The following is a 16,844-nucleotide window of genomic DNA, read 5'->3' as shown; positions in this document are numbered from 1 at the left end:
ACATACGCTCTCTTTCTCCCTCTCCATCATTCCCAACCCATACATCATTCTTTCAAAACTCAACAATTGTACCTGCGCTATCAATTTAAACAGAGGACCCATCTTCCTCCACACTTTCCTAGCATACTCACAATTCCACAAAAGGTGGATCACCCCTTCTATTCCACCACATCCCTCCCTAGGACAGACTTCCGTTTTTGCAAGTCCTCTCTTTTTCTGGAGTTCCCTTACCGGCAAAACTCCCCATACAGCCATCCATGCTATATCTTTCTGCCTGTTTCCCAGGCTCCTATCACTAACGTTCTTCCACGCTTTTTCCATTTGTTTGCCACTCAAGTCTCCTTTTACTGCCATACTCTCCCTTGCTTTGACTATTCCCACAACCTTCTTCTCATCCTTCCACTGCTCCCATGATAACTCCTTCAATTTAAATTTATCAATGTATTCTCCTATCACTCTATAGAACCCCGGAGGCTTAAAGCACACCGGCCTTCTCAAATCTTGCCGTCTTTCCTTAAACCGATTCATAAGACTGCCTAAGAAAAATCTAGCATAACAACCACCTTTGCTATCACTTTCCGTTAGCTTGAAATAAAAACAAATATATTTAATAAAAATGAACAGTTCTACATCTAGAAAGCCTTTACCTCCTTTCTCCCTTGGCAAACAAATCTTTTGTCGACTAAGACTCTCATTTTTGGCTCCCCAAAAAAAGGTTGCCAACAACCTAGAGACTTTCCTCTGCCAGACCCCTGTAGGGGGAAATATCAAACCAATATACAAAATGATTGGGGCCAATACTGCCTTCACAATTAACGTTTTCCCTTCAAAAGTGAGTACTCTCTGCGACCAGAAATTAATTTTTCTTTCCATTTTTTCAACACTCCTAACCCAATTTTGTGTCCCTTCCAACTCTGTGTCAAACCAGATACCTAAAATTTCAATGTCTTCCTTAACTTCCTGAAGCCCTAAATCAGTCTCCTGACCTGCTTCTCCAAACCTCTTTACCCTAGATTTGTCCCAATTAACCTTCAGTGCAGAAGCCCCAGCGAAAATCCCAATTTGCCACATCGCTCTCCTAAGAGCTCTCTCACTCCTACAAATCACGGTTATATCGTCCATATAACCTAAAGTTTTTAACTGCCGCCCGCCACTTCCAGGCACGGTGATTCCTTCGACCACTTTGTCGTTTTCCAACATCCTTAAAAGCGGCTCTATTGCGCATATGAACATAATAGGAGACAGTGGACACCCCTGTCTGACCCCTGCCCGTATCTCTATTACCCCCGATGGGGAACCATTTATTAAAACTCTACTATTTGCACCTTCATATAATTTCCTTATCATTTCCACAAATTTCACCGGGACCCCTAACTTACCCAAAACTCTAAACACAAAATCCTGCGACAGTCTATCATATGCTTTTTCAAAATCTATCCCAGCCACTAACACACTTTGCTTCCTATCCAGACTATCCCTTAACCCATCTCTTAATAATGCCAAATTTTGCCCTATTTGCCGCCCAGGGACGGCACATACCTGCTCTTCTCCCACCATATTGCTCACTACCTCCCTCAATCTATTTGCTAACAATTTCGCTGAAATTTTATAATCAACGTTGAGTAACGTGATTGGTCTCCAGTTCTTTAAATCATCCTTCTCTCCTTTTTTAAAAATTAAGGTTATCAAACCTTCCTTCATTGATCCTCCTCCTTTTCCCTCTAACGCTGCTATACATACAGCTTTAAGGTCATCTTTTAATATCGTCCAAAAGGCCTGATAGAATTCGTACGGGAGTCCATCACTACCTGGCGTCTTGTTTTTCTTTCCTCCTTTCACCACTTCCTCCAACTCTATCTCATTAAAATCTCTGCCCAGCCATTCCTGGTCAGTTCTATCCAATTTTTTTAGTCCAATGTTTAGAACATCTTCCTCCAAGCTCTCATCCCTCCATTTCCGTGTATACAGTTTTTTATAAAAGTCTTCCACCACCTCACACATTCCTTTTTTATCCTTTACCTGCACCCCATCCGGATCTTTTACACATGCCATTCTCTCCTTTCTCCCAAACACTTTTTTAAAGAAAAAACTGGTACATTTCTCATCTGCCTCTAAATGTTCTACCTTGGCTTTAAATATTATTGCTTTCCCTTTCTTTTCCATATATTCTTTAATTTTTGCCCGTGCCTCCTCTATTTCGCCCTCCACTTTTCTCCCAAGATGCCTCATTCTATACAAGAAATGCAGTCTCAGCTGCCATTTCTCATACCCCTCCCTTTCCTTCCTTGTTTTTTCAATACCCCTTTTAATGAAAAACTTCTTAGTCTCTCCCTTCACCCATTCCCACCAATCCCCAACCTCTTCAAATCTGTTTTTCCCCCTTTTCAACCTCATATATTCCCATTCATACCTTTTCTTTATCCACTCATCCTCCAATAGTAGTACATTCATCTTCCATACATTCCTTACACACCCCTCCTCTTTCACCCCTTCCAACTCTACCTTCACTAACACATGATCAGAAAAATCCACTCTCTGATAATCTACCCCTCTTACTTTCAACCCCTCTGATAGCATACAGAGGTCAATCCTGGACTTTGCTGACCCTTTATCACTAAACCAGGTAAATCTTCTCTCACTTTTCCTCCCCCCCTTCCCACCCTCCACAAGGCGGAACTCCTGCATAATTTTCATCAAGAGCCTTCCTGTGGAATCCAGCTCCCCTTCTCCCTCCACCCCAACCCGGTCCCCTTTCGCAATTATACAATTAAAGTCACCTATTAACACCATAGGCTCTTTCCCTGGTAGAAACAACCTAAGTTTCTCAAACAATTCCAGCCTCTCCTTCCTCTTAGGCGGGGCATAAATATTTAGCAACCTAAACAAAAAATCATCCATTCTAACATTAACTAAAATTAACCGACCTGGTTCTATAGTAATAACTTTCCCAAAACACACCCTTGCATTTCTTGCCACCACCCCCACACCAGAATTTTTGTTGTCTGCACCCCCGGACCAAACTGCCGGGCCCCATTTCCAGTCCTTAGGTTTCAAAGGGTTCTCTAAACCGCATTCCTGAAGGCAAATAATGTCCGCCTCTTGCAGCCTTAGGTAATCGAAAATCGCCTCCCTCCTCGCAGCTGCTCTAATGCTGCGCACATTCAGAGAGAATAAACGAATCATCACAAACCGTTACCCCCCTTTTTTTTTTACAACCTCAGGACTCTGCCACTCTCCTCACCACCTCTACAGGCTCTGGGTTTGCCGGGCTAAAAGGGGCTTCTATAAAGCCTAAGTCCGAAGCAATTGAGAGAGTGTCCTCTATTATCTCCAGTCTCTGGCTCCCCAACTCAGAGATACTCTCGAAGGAGCCTATCTTCTGGGACGTTCCCACCAGGGAATCTTCGCTTTCGCTTACAGTCCATCCTTCCTGTACCAGACTTGGGCTACCAGGATCCTCGGGCTTTGTTTTTTGGGGACCCGCTTCCATTCCTTTATTGGACAGCTTACGCTTTCTCTTTGTCTGGGTCTCCATTGCTTCTACCTCAGGGTCACTCAATCCTGCTTCAATTCCTTGTAGCTCCACCCAGGCGTCCAACTCTTCAATGCCAGTTACTTCCGGGTTTTCAGGGTACTCCACTCCTTCCCCTTCTGCAACCATCTCCAGCTCTTCTTCTTTTGGAGGTTCCTCCTCCCGGGGCCCGCCCTGAGGGGTATCCCTCTCTACAGGGGGGGTCATCTCTTCCACCACTGGGGCTACAGCGGGGCTCCTCACCATCTGAGCATACGTGCGTTTAGGACACCTTCGTGACAAATGATCCGTCTCCCCGCATAGGTCACATTTCTTGGGTACCCCACACTGTGCTGCCCTATGGCCTTCTTCCCCACAGTTCCTGCAGCAGGGGCCTTCCGACCCACAGTTCTCTTGGGTGTGCCCAAATTTTTGACATTTTCGGCAGTACTCCGGCTGACCCAAAAAGTGGAGGTAACCCCGATTCCCTCCAATGCTGAAATTGGCCGGTGGATACAGAACCCCACTTGTGTTGCTATGATCTTCTTTGAACCTAACCCAAAAACGTCTCTTCCCATTATATATGCCATATGGATTATTCAGTTTAGTACACTTGCTCACTTGTGTGCAGTATCTCTGCAGAAACAGTCTTATATCATCTGAGTCTACATGAGGGTTAAACATATGAACAGTCACTGCAATCTCCTGCAACATATAGAGGGGAATTACCTTTATTCCTTGCATTGCTGCTTTTCCAGCTTCTTCTCTTGCTTTCTCTGTTAGCCGCAAACAAACCTCAGGGTGGTAAAAGGTAATATCGTATAACCCCGCTCTTTGGGAATCCTGAAGGCAAAAAATTGATTCGAGATCCACCTCCAACGTTTTCTCCAACACCTCCTTCACAATGTGCGAGAGACCCCACCTCCTCCGGGCAACTTCATCCAACTGCATACGAACTGTATTTTCCATGCGCGCTCCAGCCGCCATGATCTCTTCCTCCTTCGCTTAACGCGGCTTCCTAATAGCAGCAGGTGGCTTTAGTCCCCTAGGGGACGATGCCACAAGGCCAAGAAGCCGGGTCTCGCAAGCCTGCCCCTGACCCAGACACTTGATCTGAGCCAAAAGGCCGAGAAGCGATAACCAGAAATGGGCCCCCGCCTGAGCGCCGCCCGACGGCCAGGGGCGCTACGCTTTAGGGAGAAGGGCAGAGGGAGCCGCTGGCTGCCCGCTCGCCTCCTCCCCCAGCAGGCCTGCCTCCAGTCCCTCCGCTCCTCCCGACACAGCCCCGGGGAGTCTATGCAGCAGCGGCGGCGACGACGACGACGGATGCAAAAGCCAAAGACTTTCTATGGAGTAAAGAAAAGCAGCCGCACACACTGCTGGGGGGCCCGCATGGCCAGCAAACAGCCAAAAAGGCACATGCTTCCAGTTCTTTTTCCGGCACCAGGCTTCGTCTGCTTATTTGCATAGGAACCGCCCACTTTTTCTCTGCTAGCCGACTCGTCCGGGCTGCCATGAAACTCAGGCAGCAAGCATGCAAGCAGCCAGTGGCTGGGCTTTTCAGTTCAGGTCATTTCAGCCAGCCAGCCATTGTGACAAGAAGCCAGCAAGTCAAGGCATTTGCTGCTTGCTGCTTGCTGCTTGCTGCTGCAGTGTTTGCTATGCAGGCTATTTGGATACAGCTTCAACAGGAGTTTCTTAGGCATCTGCTCGTTCGGACTGAATTAGGCTAGGCAGCAGGCGGCACTCCTGCTCCATGCGAGGAGGAGCTGAAAAGAAAAGAAAGTAAGAAGCCACGCAAAAGAGCAAACAAGACACAGCAAAAAGAAGGAGGCTTTATTTTGTCGTCATTTCATCTTCTTCTTTCTTTGCAAAAGAAAGAGCCAAAAATGCATGTTTGTTTTTTTTCTGTCAGACAGTCATTTGTTTCTATTTTTTGATACAAGCCAAATATCCCCAAAGGGAAGTGCACCGGTCCTGGAGGTACTGCAATACCAGGTCAATGCGTGGAGTGGACAGAGCAAGCTCTTCTTCCATCTCCCTGTTCTAAAAATCCATTTAATATATGGTCCCCAGATAGGGGACGTATCAGATATTAAACTGATAAGAACAGATACTACACTTGATCTTAGCCAAAAGGCCGAGAAGCGATAACCAGAAATGGGCCCCCGCCTGAGCGCCGCCCGACGGCCAGGGGCGCTACGCTTTAGGGAGAAGGGCAGAGGGAGCCGCTGGCTGCCCGCTCGCCTCCTCCCCCAGCAGGCCTGCCTCCAGTCCCTCCGCTCCTCCCGACACAGCCCCGGGGAGTCTATGCAGCAGCGGCGGCGACGACGACGACGGATGCAAAAGCCAAAGACTTTCTATGGAGTAAAGAAAAGCAGCCGCACACACTGCTGGGGGGCCCGCATGGCCAGCAAACAGCCAAAAAGGCACATGCTTCCAGTTCTTTTTCCGGCACCAGGCTTCGTCTGCTTATTTGCATAGGAACCGCCCACTTTTTCTCTGCTAGCCGACTCGTCCGGGCTGCCATGAAACTCAGGCAGCAAGCATGCAAGCAGCCAGTGGCTGGGCTTTTCAGTTCAGGTCATTTCAGCCAGCCAGCCATTGTGACAAGAAGCCAGCAAGTCAAGGCATTTGCTGCTTGCTGCTTGCTGCTTGCTGCTGCAGTGTTTGCTATGCAGGCTATTTGGATACAGCTTCAACAGGAGTTTCTTAGGCATCTGCTCGTTCGGACTGAATTAGGCTAGGCAGCAGGCGGCACTCCTGCTCCATGCGAGGAGGAGCTGAAAAGAAAAGAAAGTAAGAAGCCACGCAAAAGAGCAAACAAGACACAGCAAAAAGAAGGAGGCTTTATTTTGTCGTCATTTCATCTTCTTCTTTCTTTGCAAAAGAAAGAGCCAAAAATGCATGTTTGTTTTTTTTCTGTCAGACAGTCATTTGTTTCTATTTTTTGATACAAGCCAAATATCCCCAAAGGGAAGTGCACCGGTCCTGGAGGTACTGCAATACCAGGTCAATGCGTGGAGTGGACAGAGCAAGCTCTTCTTCCATCTCCCTGTTCTAAAAATCCATTTAATATATGGTCCCCAGATAGGGGACGTATCAGATATTAAACTGATAAGAACAGATTTTTTTGTTTTCCATAGTAATTTTTATTGCCGACAAAAGTAAAATTGTTTACAGAAATTCTCAGATAACACACAATGGTTAACACTATAATACAGTCAAGAAACATAAACTACTTTTCAAATTCCTCCACATATTTTACCGAAAATAACTAAATATGCATCACATACATTTCAAAAACACTTCTTTTTTCCTGTCTTATCTCTACTAAATTCCCACTTTAGAACAAACAACATTACATCATTTTCCAAACTTTAGAAGAACATCAGCCATAAAAACTTACAACAAACTCTATTGCAACACTTTGCTAACATTCTTCTATTTCAAAAACCAAACATGTTTTACACATTAATTCACCTTTCATATCAGGATTTTTATCTTTATATCATTCTATTCCCTCCGAAAACACCTATTTTCATTTACATTTCAAAACCAAACCCATTTATATTTCTATCCTTTCCAAAAAACTCTAAATTTTAATTTTTCATATTTACCCTACATTTAGAACAAGTATACTTTTCTTTCTAGCCCATACTCAAAATCTTTTCTGCCAGAAGGCTTTTTCCATACTTTCAAAACAGTTCAATTATATTGCATTACAATCACATTATTTTACACTTTCCCCTTCTCTCTTTAAATTCCCCTTTTTTTTCTTCCTCCTTGGTTTTACTACAAAAAACCGCCTATCTTCTTCTTTTTCGCTAAAACTGGCATCATCATAACCCATTCCACTAACACGACCTCCCCCTTGCACAGTGTCCTTTCCCTCCTCCTCTTTGCTGTCCTCACTACTGCTCTCTTGTTTGCTACCCCTTCTCCTAATGTCCCCTTTCCTCTTGCTCTCCACCTTGTCTTGAAACCTCCTCTCCTCCTTTTTGTACTCAAACCTCCTCTCCTCTTTTTCTTTAAAAAAATCTGCCTCCACCTTGTCAAAAAACGCATCATTTTCAATGTGCTCCATACCCCCTATTTCTTCTGACTCAGCAAAAATTCCCAGCTTTCTATCTGCCTTACTATAGTCTACTCCAAAACTTGACAACATCTCATCATTTTCAATATACATCATACACCCTGTTTTTTCACAAAAGTCCCGTCTCTTTTCTTCACCACTCTTGGCTGAAAAAGGTCTTTGTTTCTCTTCATCATGGTAAGTATCTTCATCAGGTTGCCCTGGAAAATTCAGGACCCCCTTGTCCCTGCCGATACAAAAACTTGTTGGCGGGTACATAGCTCCCCCCACCCCATCTTGGTCTGGCCTAAATTTGACCCAAAAACGTCTTTTTCCATTGTACAGTCCATACATATTTTTAAGTTTAGTTCCACCCTTAACTGATACACAAAATTGTCTCAAAAAGTTCTCAATGTCCACCTTCTTCGTGAAGACATTAAACATTTGTACCATAACAGGCTTCTCCACTTGTAAAAATCTTGGCACCACTCCAATTCCTCTCATCCTCGGATCACTCAAGATCGCTTTGCATCTTTCAAAAGCCTTTCGGCATTTATCTTCCTCCACAAAGGTTAGATCCAGAATTCCATCTCTCAGGAACTCCTGCAGGCTGTAAATCGCTCCGTATTCCACTCCCAGTAGGTCTCTCACTACTTCCTCCACGATGTATCCAACACCGATACTGGCTCGTCTGGTCTCATCAATCTGGAATCGGATGCAGTTCTTCATATTCGCATCGGCCGCCATCCTCGTGCTCGTCTCCACCAGTTTCAGGTGCGGCGCCCCAATAGCAACAAGGGGGTTAAGTCCGTTAGAACGATCCCCCAAGGCCAAAGCGCCGGCCCTTCACCATCTCTCTCTCTTCTCGTCCTTGTCCGCCAATCACAACATTGGCTCCGGAGCGGCACCCTTATAGCAGCAAGGGGGTTAAGTCTGTTAGGACGATCCCCCAAGGCCAAGGCGCCGGCCCTTCACCATCTCTCTCTCTCCTTGTCCGCTCCTGATCACCTCCCGCTGCCTGAGATGGCGCACCCCCCTAATAGCAGCATGAGTCTTAAGTCCCTTCCGGAACGATGACTCAAGGCCAAGGGGGTACAGTCTCAGCAACCTCTCAGCCCAGACACTTGATCTGAGCCAAAAGGCCGAGAAGCGATAACCAGAAATGGGCCCCCGCCTGAGCGCCGCCCGACGGCCAGGGGCGCTACGCTTTAGGGAGAAGGGCAGAGGGAGCCGCTGGCTGCCCGCTCGCCTCCTCCCCCAGCAGGCCTGCCTCCAGTCCCTCCGCTCCTCCCGACACAGCCCCGGGGAGTCTATGCAGCAGCGGCGGCGACGACGACGACGGATGCAAAAGCCAAAGACTTTCTATGGAGTAAAGAAAAGCAGCCGCACACACTGCTGGGGGGCCCGCATGGCCAGCAAACAGCCAAAAAGGCACATGCTTCCAGTTCTTTTTCCGGCACCAGGCTTCGTCTGCTTATTTGCATAGGAACCGCCCACTTTTTCTCTGCTAGCCGACTCGTCCGGGCTGCCATGAAACTCAGGCAGCAAGCATGCAAGCAGCCAGTGGCTGGGCTTTTCAGTTCAGGTCATTTCAGCCAGCCAGCCATTGTGACAAGAAGCCAGCAAGTCAAGGCATTTGCTGCTTGCTGCTTGCTGCTTGCTGCTGCAGTGTTTGCTATGCAGGCTATTTGGATACAGCTTCAACAGGAGTTTCTTAGGCATCTGCTCGTTCGGACTGAATTAGGCTAGGCAGCAGGCGGCACTCCTGCTCCATGCGAGGAGGAGCTGAAAAGAAAAGAAAGTAAGAAGCCACGCAAAAGAGCAAACAAGACACAGCAAAAAGAAGGAGGCTTTATTTTGTCGTCATTTCATCTTCTTCTTTCTTTGCAAAAGAAAGAGCCAAAAATGCATGTTTGTTTTTTTTCTGTCAGACAGTCATTTGTTTCTATTTTTTGATACAAGCCAAATATCCCCAAAGGGAAGTGCACCGGTCCTGGAGGTACTGCAATACCAGGTCAATGCGTGGAGTGGACAGAGCAAGCTCTTCTTCCATCTCCCTGTTCTAAAAATCCATTTAATATATGGTCCCCAGATAGGGGACGTATCAGATATTAAACTGATAAGAACAGATTTTTTTCTTTTTAAATGTTTTATTCACATTCATATTATTTACAATAAATAATAAACTTTTTTTCAGAAAATCATCACATACAAGAAACAATTTACATTTCATAGTTACACTTCTTCAAAAACCATACTGTATACACATTATTCACTTTGCACATTCAATCCATAACTTCGTCTTTTCATCACATATTTTTTGTCTCAAAAACAATACTATTAATCCAAAATCACAACTTATATTTCATAATTACATTTCTGCACATTCAATCCATAACCTCGTCTTTTCGTCATATATACATTTTTATGTCTCTAGAACAATACTATAACCCAAACAAAATTCTTCAAAACCTATTCTAAACAGCAATTCACGTTTCTTAAATTTCCATTAATATCACCAAGTACATAATTAAATTATATCCACAAACTTATCATTTTTACCTTTCTGGCATCACTTCACTGTTTTTCACTGCAAATAATGGCCCAAATGTTTACACTTTACATCCTCTCCCCTCTCTACCCACCCAAAAAAAACTTTATGGCATAATACGCACCCCTTTAAAAAAAGCATCAACAAATTTTTCACGTAAATCCAATAAGCCATCCATTAATTGCTTATCATTACAATAACAAAACCAAAGTCTGGGATTTTCCATATGCTCCTGGAACACTTTCTCTATTCTCTCCATCCTTTCCTCATTAGACAGTTTTTCCCAAACTCCCCTACTCTCCTTATCATCTTGATTTCCACTTACTCCATCCATTACTTCCTCCCCCTCCACAGACACACCCTCTTCCTCCTCCTCTCCCCCTAAACCAAGCCCATCTGCCTCTATTTTCCCCACCCTATACTCATTACTACTGTCCTCCTTCTCCTCCCCACTATCCTGTTCACTACTCTCAAACTCACTTCCCACCTCCTGCATGCTGATTTCCTCCTCCCCCATACTGTCCCCCTTCCCTTCATCCTTATCTTCACCAACACCTAAACCTTCCCCCTTTATTTTTAGCTGACTCTGTTCTACTACCATTTTTCCAGATCTTATTTCCTTCTCTTCCTTACCCTCATCTAAAAAATTTTCCACATTTTCCCGTCTGCATGGTTTTGTCACTCGCACATAAGTCTTTTTGTGACACTGACGTGCCAAATGTCCCGTAACACCACAATTGTCACATCTCTTTGGTGCGCTACAAAGCGCCGCGACATGTCCTTCCTTATTGCAGTTTCGACATATTCTCCCATTGGGCCTCCCTGGGTACCTCAGGAAGCCTTTGTTCGCTCCAATACAGAAATTGCCCGGGGGGTGCATCACTCCCCCTCCATTCTCAAAGTCCAATCTGAAACGTACGTTAAACAATCTTTCGCCGTTAAAGATCCCGTACATGTTTCTTTGTTTCTCACCACCACCCACCACAGAACAAAAACTCTCCAAAAACGCCACAATTTCCTCCTTTTCCACAAAAGCATTGTACATGTGTACAAGCATTAGGCGCTCCTCCAGCAGAAAGCTAGGCACTGCACGAATTCCCCTCTTTTCCAGGTCATCTGATCTCTTCTTGCAAGCCTCATATGCATTGCCGCACTCCATCTCTTCTCCAAATGATACATCATAAATCCCCTTCCTTGGGAACGCCTGCAAGCAGTAAATGCTGCCGATATCCACTTCCAGCAAATCTCTCAGGATATCCTCCACGATGGTTTGGAGTCCCACACGCCATCTCTCAGCCTCCACCACCAGGAGTCTGATGGTGTTTCTTCCAGAATTTCCAGCCTCCATCTTCTCTCCGTCAAAACCGGCCGTCTAGGGTCAGGTGCGGCGCCCCTATAGCAGCATGAGGGTTTAGTTCCTGGGGAACGATCCCTCAAGGCCAAGGCGCCGGCCCCTCTCCTTCTCTCTCTCCTGATCGCCTCCCGTGCTCGAGTTTGCGTGACTCCCTCATAGCAGCATGGGTCTTAAGCTCCCCAGGAAGCGATGACCCAAGGCCAAGGAGTCACAGACTCAGCGCAACCTCTCAGCCCAGACACTTGATCTGAGCCAAAAGGCCGAGAAGCGATAACCAGAAATGGGCCCCCGCCTGAGCGCCGCCCGACGGCCAGGGGCGCTACGCTTTAGGGAGAAGGGCAGAGGGAGCCGCTGGCTGCCCGCTCGCCTCCTCCCCCAGCAGGCCTGCCTCCAGTCCCTCCGCTCCTCCCGACACAGCCCCGGGGAGTCTATGCAGCAGCGGCGGCGACGACGACGACGGATGCAAAAGCCAAAGACTTTCTATGGAGTAAAGAAAAGCAGCCGCACACACTGCTGGGGGGCCCGCATGGCCAGCAAACAGCCAAAAAGGCACATGCTTCCAGTTCTTTTTCCGGCACCAGGCTTCGTCTGCTTATTTGCATAGGAACCGCCCACTTTTTCTCTGCTAGCCGACTCGTCCGGGCTGCCATGAAACTCAGGCAGCAAGCATGCAAGCAGCCAGTGGCTGGGCTTTTCAGTTCAGGTCATTTCAGCCAGCCAGCCATTGTGACAAGAAGCCAGCAAGTCAAGGCATTTGCTGCTTGCTGCTTGCTGCTTGCTGCTGCAGTGTTTGCTATGCAGGCTATTTGGATACAGCTTCAACAGGAGTTTCTTAGGCATCTGCTCGTTCGGACTGAATTAGGCTAGGCAGCAGGCGGCACTCCTGCTCCATGCGAGGAGGAGCTGAAAAGAAAAGAAAGTAAGAAGCCACGCAAAAGAGCAAACAAGACACAGCAAAAAGAAGGAGGCTTTATTTTGTCGTCATTTCATCTTCTTCTTTCTTTGCAAAAGAAAGAGCCAAAAATGCATGTTTGTTTTTTTTCTGTCAGACAGTCATTTGTTTCTATTTTTTGATACAAGCCAAATATCCCCAAAGGGAAGTGCACCGGTCCTGGAGGTACTGCAATACCAGGTCAATGCGTGGAGTGGACAGAGCAAGCTCTTCTTCCATCTCCCTGTTCTAAAAATCCATTTAATATATGGTCCCCAGATAGGGGACGTATCAGATATTAAACTGATAAGAACAGATACTACACTTGATCTTAGCCAAAAGGCCGAGAAGCGATAACCAGAAATGGGCCCCCGCCTGAGCGCCGCCCGACGGCCAGGGGCGCTACGCTTTAGGGAGAAGGGCAGAGGGAGCCGCTGGCTGCCCGCTCGCCTCCTCCCCCAGCAGGCCTGCCTCCAGTCCCTCCGCTCCTCCCGACACAGCCCCGGGGAGTCTATGCAGCAGCGGCGGCGACGACGACGACGGATGCAAAAGCCAAAGACTTTCTATGGAGTAAAGAAAAGCAGCCGCACACACTGCTGGGGGGCCCGCATGGCCAGCAAACAGCCAAAAAGGCACATGCTTCCAGTTCTTTTTCCGGCACCAGGCTTCGTCTGCTTATTTGCATAGGAACCGCCCACTTTTTCTCTGCTAGCCGACTCGTCCGGGCTGCCATGAAACTCAGGCAGCAAGCATGCAAGCAGCCAGTGGCTGGGCTTTTCAGTTCAGGTCATTTCAGCCAGCCAGCCATTGTGACAAGAAGCCAGCAAGTCAAGGCATTTGCTGCTTGCTGCTTGCTGCTTGCTGCTGCAGTGTTTGCTATGCAGGCTATTTGGATACAGCTTCAACAGGAGTTTCTTAGGCATCTGCTCGTTCGGACTGAATTAGGCTAGGCAGCAGGCGGCACTCCTGCTCCATGCGAGGAGGAGCTGAAAAGAAAAGAAAGTAAGAAGCCACGCAAAAGAGCAAACAAGACACAGCAAAAAGAAGGAGGCTTTATTTTGTCGTCATTTCATCTTCTTCTTTCTTTGCAAAAGAAAGAGCCAAAAATGCATGTTTGTTTTTTTTCTGTCAGACAGTCATTTGTTTCTATTTTTTGATACAAGCCAAATATCCCCAAAGGGAAGTGCACCGGTCCTGGAGGTACTGCAATACCAGGTCAATGCGTGGAGTGGACAGAGCAAGCTCTTCTTCCATCTCCCTGTTCTAAAAATCCATTTAATATATGGTCCCCAGATAGGGGACGTATCAGATATTAAACTGATAAGAACAGATACTACACTTGATCTTAGCCAAAAGGCCGAGAAGCGATAACCAGAAATGGGCCCCCGCCTGAGCGCCGCCCGACGGCCAGGGGCGCTACGCTTTAGGGAGAAGGGCAGAGGGAGCCGCTGGCTGCCCGCTCGCCTCCTCCCCCAGCAGGCCTGCCTCCAGTCCCTCCGCTCCTCCCGACACAGCCCCGGGGAGTCTATGCAGCAGCGGCGGCGACGACGACGACGGATGCAAAAGCCAAAGACTTTCTATGGAGTAAAGAAAAGCAGCCGCACACACTGCTGGGGGGCCCGCATGGCCAGCAAACAGCCAAAAAGGCACATGCTTCCAGTTCTTTTTCCGGCACCAGGCTTCGTCTGCTTATTTGCATAGGAACCGCCCACTTTTTCTCTGCTAGCCGACTCGTCCGGGCTGCCATGAAACTCAGGCAGCAAGCATGCAAGCAGCCAGTGGCTGGGCTTTTCAGTTCAGGTCATTTCAGCCAGCCAGCCATTGTGACAAGAAGCCAGCAAGTCAAGGCATTTGCTGCTTGCTGCTTGCTGCTTGCTGCTGCAGTGTTTGCTATGCAGGCTATTTGGATACAGCTTCAACAGGAGTTTCTTAGGCATCTGCTCGTTCGGACTGAATTAGGCTAGGCAGCAGGCGGCACTCCTGCTCCATGCGAGGAGGAGCTGAAAAGAAAAGAAAGTAAGAAGCCACGCAAAAGAGCAAACAAGACACAGCAAAAAGAAGGAGGCTTTATTTTGTCGTCATTTCATCTTCTTCTTTCTTTGCAAAAGAAAGAGCCAAAAATGCATGTTTGTTTTTTTTCTGTCAGACAGTCATTTGTTTCTATTTTTTGATACAAGCCAAATATCCCCAAAGGGAAGTGCACCGGTCCTGGAGGTACTGCAATACCAGGTCAATGCGTGGAGTGGACAGAGCAAGCTCTTCTTCCATCTCCCTGTTCTAAAAATCCATTTAATATATGGTCCCCAGATAGGGGACGTATCAGATATTAAACTGATAAGAACAGATACTACACTTGATCTTAGCCAAAAGGCCGAGAAGCGATAACCAGAAATGGGCCCCCGCCTGAGCGCCGCCCGACGGCCAGGGGCGCTACGCTTTAGGGAGAAGGGCAGAGGGAGCCGCTGGCTGCCCGCTCGCCTCCTCCCCCAGCAGGCCTGCCTCCAGTCCCTCCGCTCCTCCCGACACAGCCCCGGGGAGTCTATGCAGCAGCGGCGGCGACGACGACGACGGATGCAAAAGCCAAAGACTTTCTATGGAGTAAAGAAAAGCAGCCGCACACACTGCTGGGGGGCCCGCATGGCCAGCAAACAGCCAAAAAGGCACATGCTTCCAGTTCTTTTTCCGGCACCAGGCTTCGTCTGCTTATTTGCATAGGAACCGCCCACTTTTTCTCTGCTAGCCGACTCGTCCGGGCTGCCATGAAACTCAGGCAGCAAGCATGCAAGCAGCCAGTGGCTGGGCTTTTCAGTTCAGGTCATTTCAGCCAGCCAGCCATTGTGACAAGAAGCCAGCAAGTCAAGGCATTTGCTGCTTGCTGCTTGCTGCTTGCTGCTGCAGTGTTTGCTATGCAGGCTATTTGGATACAGCTTCAACAGGAGTTTCTTAGGCATCTGCTCGTTCGGACTGAATTAGGCTAGGCAGCAGGCGGCACTCCTGCTCCATGCGAGGAGGAGCTGAAAAGAAAAGAAAGTAAGAAGCCACGCAAAAGAGCAAACAAGACACAGCAAAAAGAAGGAGGCTTTATTTTGTCGTCATTTCATCTTCTTCTTTCTTTGCAAAAGAAAGAGCCAAAAATGCATGTTTGTTTTTTTTCTGTCAGACAGTCATTTGTTTCTATTTTTTGATACAAGCCAAATATCCCCAAAGGGAAGTGCACCGGTCCTGGAGGTACTGCAATACCAGGTCAATGCGTGGAGTGGACAGAGCAAGCTCTTCTTCCATCTCCCTGTTCTAAAAATCCATTTAATATATGGTCCCCAGATAGGGGACGTATCAGATATTAAACTGATAAGAACAGATACTACACTTGATCTTAGCCAAAAGGCCGAGAAGCGATAACCAGAAATGGGCCCCCGCCTGAGCGCCGCCCGACGGCCAGGGGCGCTACGCTTTAGGGAGAAGGGCAGAGGGAGCCGCTGGCTGCCCGCTCGCCTCCTCCCCCAGCAGGCCTGCCTCCAGTCCCTCCGCTCCTCCCGACACAGCCCCGGGGAGTCTATGCAGCAGCGGCGGCGACGACGACGACGGATGCAAAAGCCAAAGACTTTCTATGGAGTAAAGAAAAGCAGCCGCACACACTGCTGGGGGGCCCGCATGGCCAGCAAACAGCCAAAAAGGCACATGCTTCCAGTTCTTTTTCCGGCACCAGGCTTCGTCTGCTTATTTGCATAGGAACCGCCCACTTTTTCTCTGCTAGCCGACTCGTCCGGGCTGCCATGAAACTCAGGCAGCAAGCATGCAAGCAGCCAGTGGCTGGGCTTTTCAGTTCAGGTCATTTCAGCCAGCCAGCCATTGTGACAAGAAGCCAGCAAGTCAAGGCATTTGCTGCTTGCTGCTTGCTGCTTGCTGCTGCAGTGTTTGCTATGCAGGCTATTTGGATACAGCTTCAACAGGAGTTTCTTAGGCATCTGCTCGTTCGGACTGAATTAGGCTAGGCAGCAGGCGGCACTCCTGCTCCATGCGAGGAGGAGCTGAAAAGAAAAGAAAGTAAGAAGCCACGCAAAAGAGCAAACAAGACACAGCAAAAAGAAGGAGGCTTTATTTTGTCGTCATTTCATCTTCTTCTTTCTTTGCAAAAGAAAGAGCCAAAAATGCATGTTTGTTTTTTTTCTGTCAGACAGTCATTTGTTTCTATTTTTTGATACAAGCCAAATATCCCCAAAGGGAAGTGCACCGGTCCTGGAGGTACTGCAATACCAGGTCAATGCGTGGAGTGGACAGAGCAAGCTCTTCTTCCATCTCCCTGTTCTAAAAATCCATTTAATATATGGTCCCCAGATAGGGGACGTATCAGATATTAAACTGATAAGAACAGATTTTTTTTTTTAAATGTTTATTCACATTTCAAAATATTTACAAACAGTA

The 16,844-nt window shown here is 47.5% G+C and overlaps 8 non-coding genes across 8 annotated transcripts; all 8 read right to left on the bottom strand.

Annotated features, from left to right (window-relative positions):
- Positions 1-5,472: 5,472 nt before the first annotated feature.
- LOC142500618 (U2 spliceosomal RNA) lies at positions 5,473-5,663 on the bottom strand. The gene has a single exon (XR_012803155.1). It is a non-coding gene; the product is annotated as a U2 spliceosomal RNA (small nuclear RNA).
- An 823-nt stretch (positions 5,664-6,486) lies between these two features.
- Positions 6,487-6,683, bottom strand: LOC142500817 (U2 spliceosomal RNA). The gene has a single exon (XR_012803304.1). It is a non-coding gene; the product is annotated as a U2 spliceosomal RNA (small nuclear RNA).
- A 2,880-nt stretch (positions 6,684-9,563) lies between these two features.
- LOC142500776 (U2 spliceosomal RNA) lies at positions 9,564-9,755 on the bottom strand. The gene has a single exon (XR_012803286.1). It is a non-coding gene; the product is annotated as a U2 spliceosomal RNA (small nuclear RNA).
- Positions 9,756-12,586: 2,831 nt separating this feature from the next.
- Positions 12,587-12,777, bottom strand: LOC142500617 (U2 spliceosomal RNA). Its single transcript, XR_012803154.1, has one exon. It is a non-coding gene; the product is annotated as a U2 spliceosomal RNA (small nuclear RNA).
- An 823-nt stretch (positions 12,778-13,600) lies between these two features.
- Positions 13,601-13,791, bottom strand: LOC142500615 (U2 spliceosomal RNA). The gene has a single exon (XR_012803153.1). It is a non-coding gene; the product is annotated as a U2 spliceosomal RNA (small nuclear RNA).
- An 823-nt stretch (positions 13,792-14,614) lies between these two features.
- Positions 14,615-14,805, bottom strand: LOC142500614 (U2 spliceosomal RNA). Its single transcript, XR_012803152.1, has one exon. It is a non-coding gene; the product is annotated as a U2 spliceosomal RNA (small nuclear RNA).
- Positions 14,806-15,628: 823 nt separating this feature from the next.
- Positions 15,629-15,819, bottom strand: LOC142500613 (U2 spliceosomal RNA). Its single transcript, XR_012803151.1, has one exon. It is a non-coding gene; the product is annotated as a U2 spliceosomal RNA (small nuclear RNA).
- An 823-nt stretch (positions 15,820-16,642) lies between these two features.
- Positions 16,643-16,832, bottom strand: LOC142500067 (U2 spliceosomal RNA). Its single transcript, XR_012802792.1, has one exon. It is a non-coding gene; the product is annotated as a U2 spliceosomal RNA (small nuclear RNA).
- Positions 16,833-16,844: the final 12 nt, after the last annotated feature.

The sequence above is a fragment of the Ascaphus truei genome, chromosome 7, assembly GCF_040206685.1.
Source record: "Ascaphus truei isolate aAscTru1 chromosome 7, aAscTru1.hap1, whole genome shotgun sequence".
Lineage (NCBI taxonomy): Eukaryota > Metazoa > Chordata > Amphibia > Anura > Ascaphidae > Ascaphus > Ascaphus truei.
Note: the sequence above shows the minus strand (reverse complement) of the source record. Positions and strands in the feature narration are given on the sequence as shown.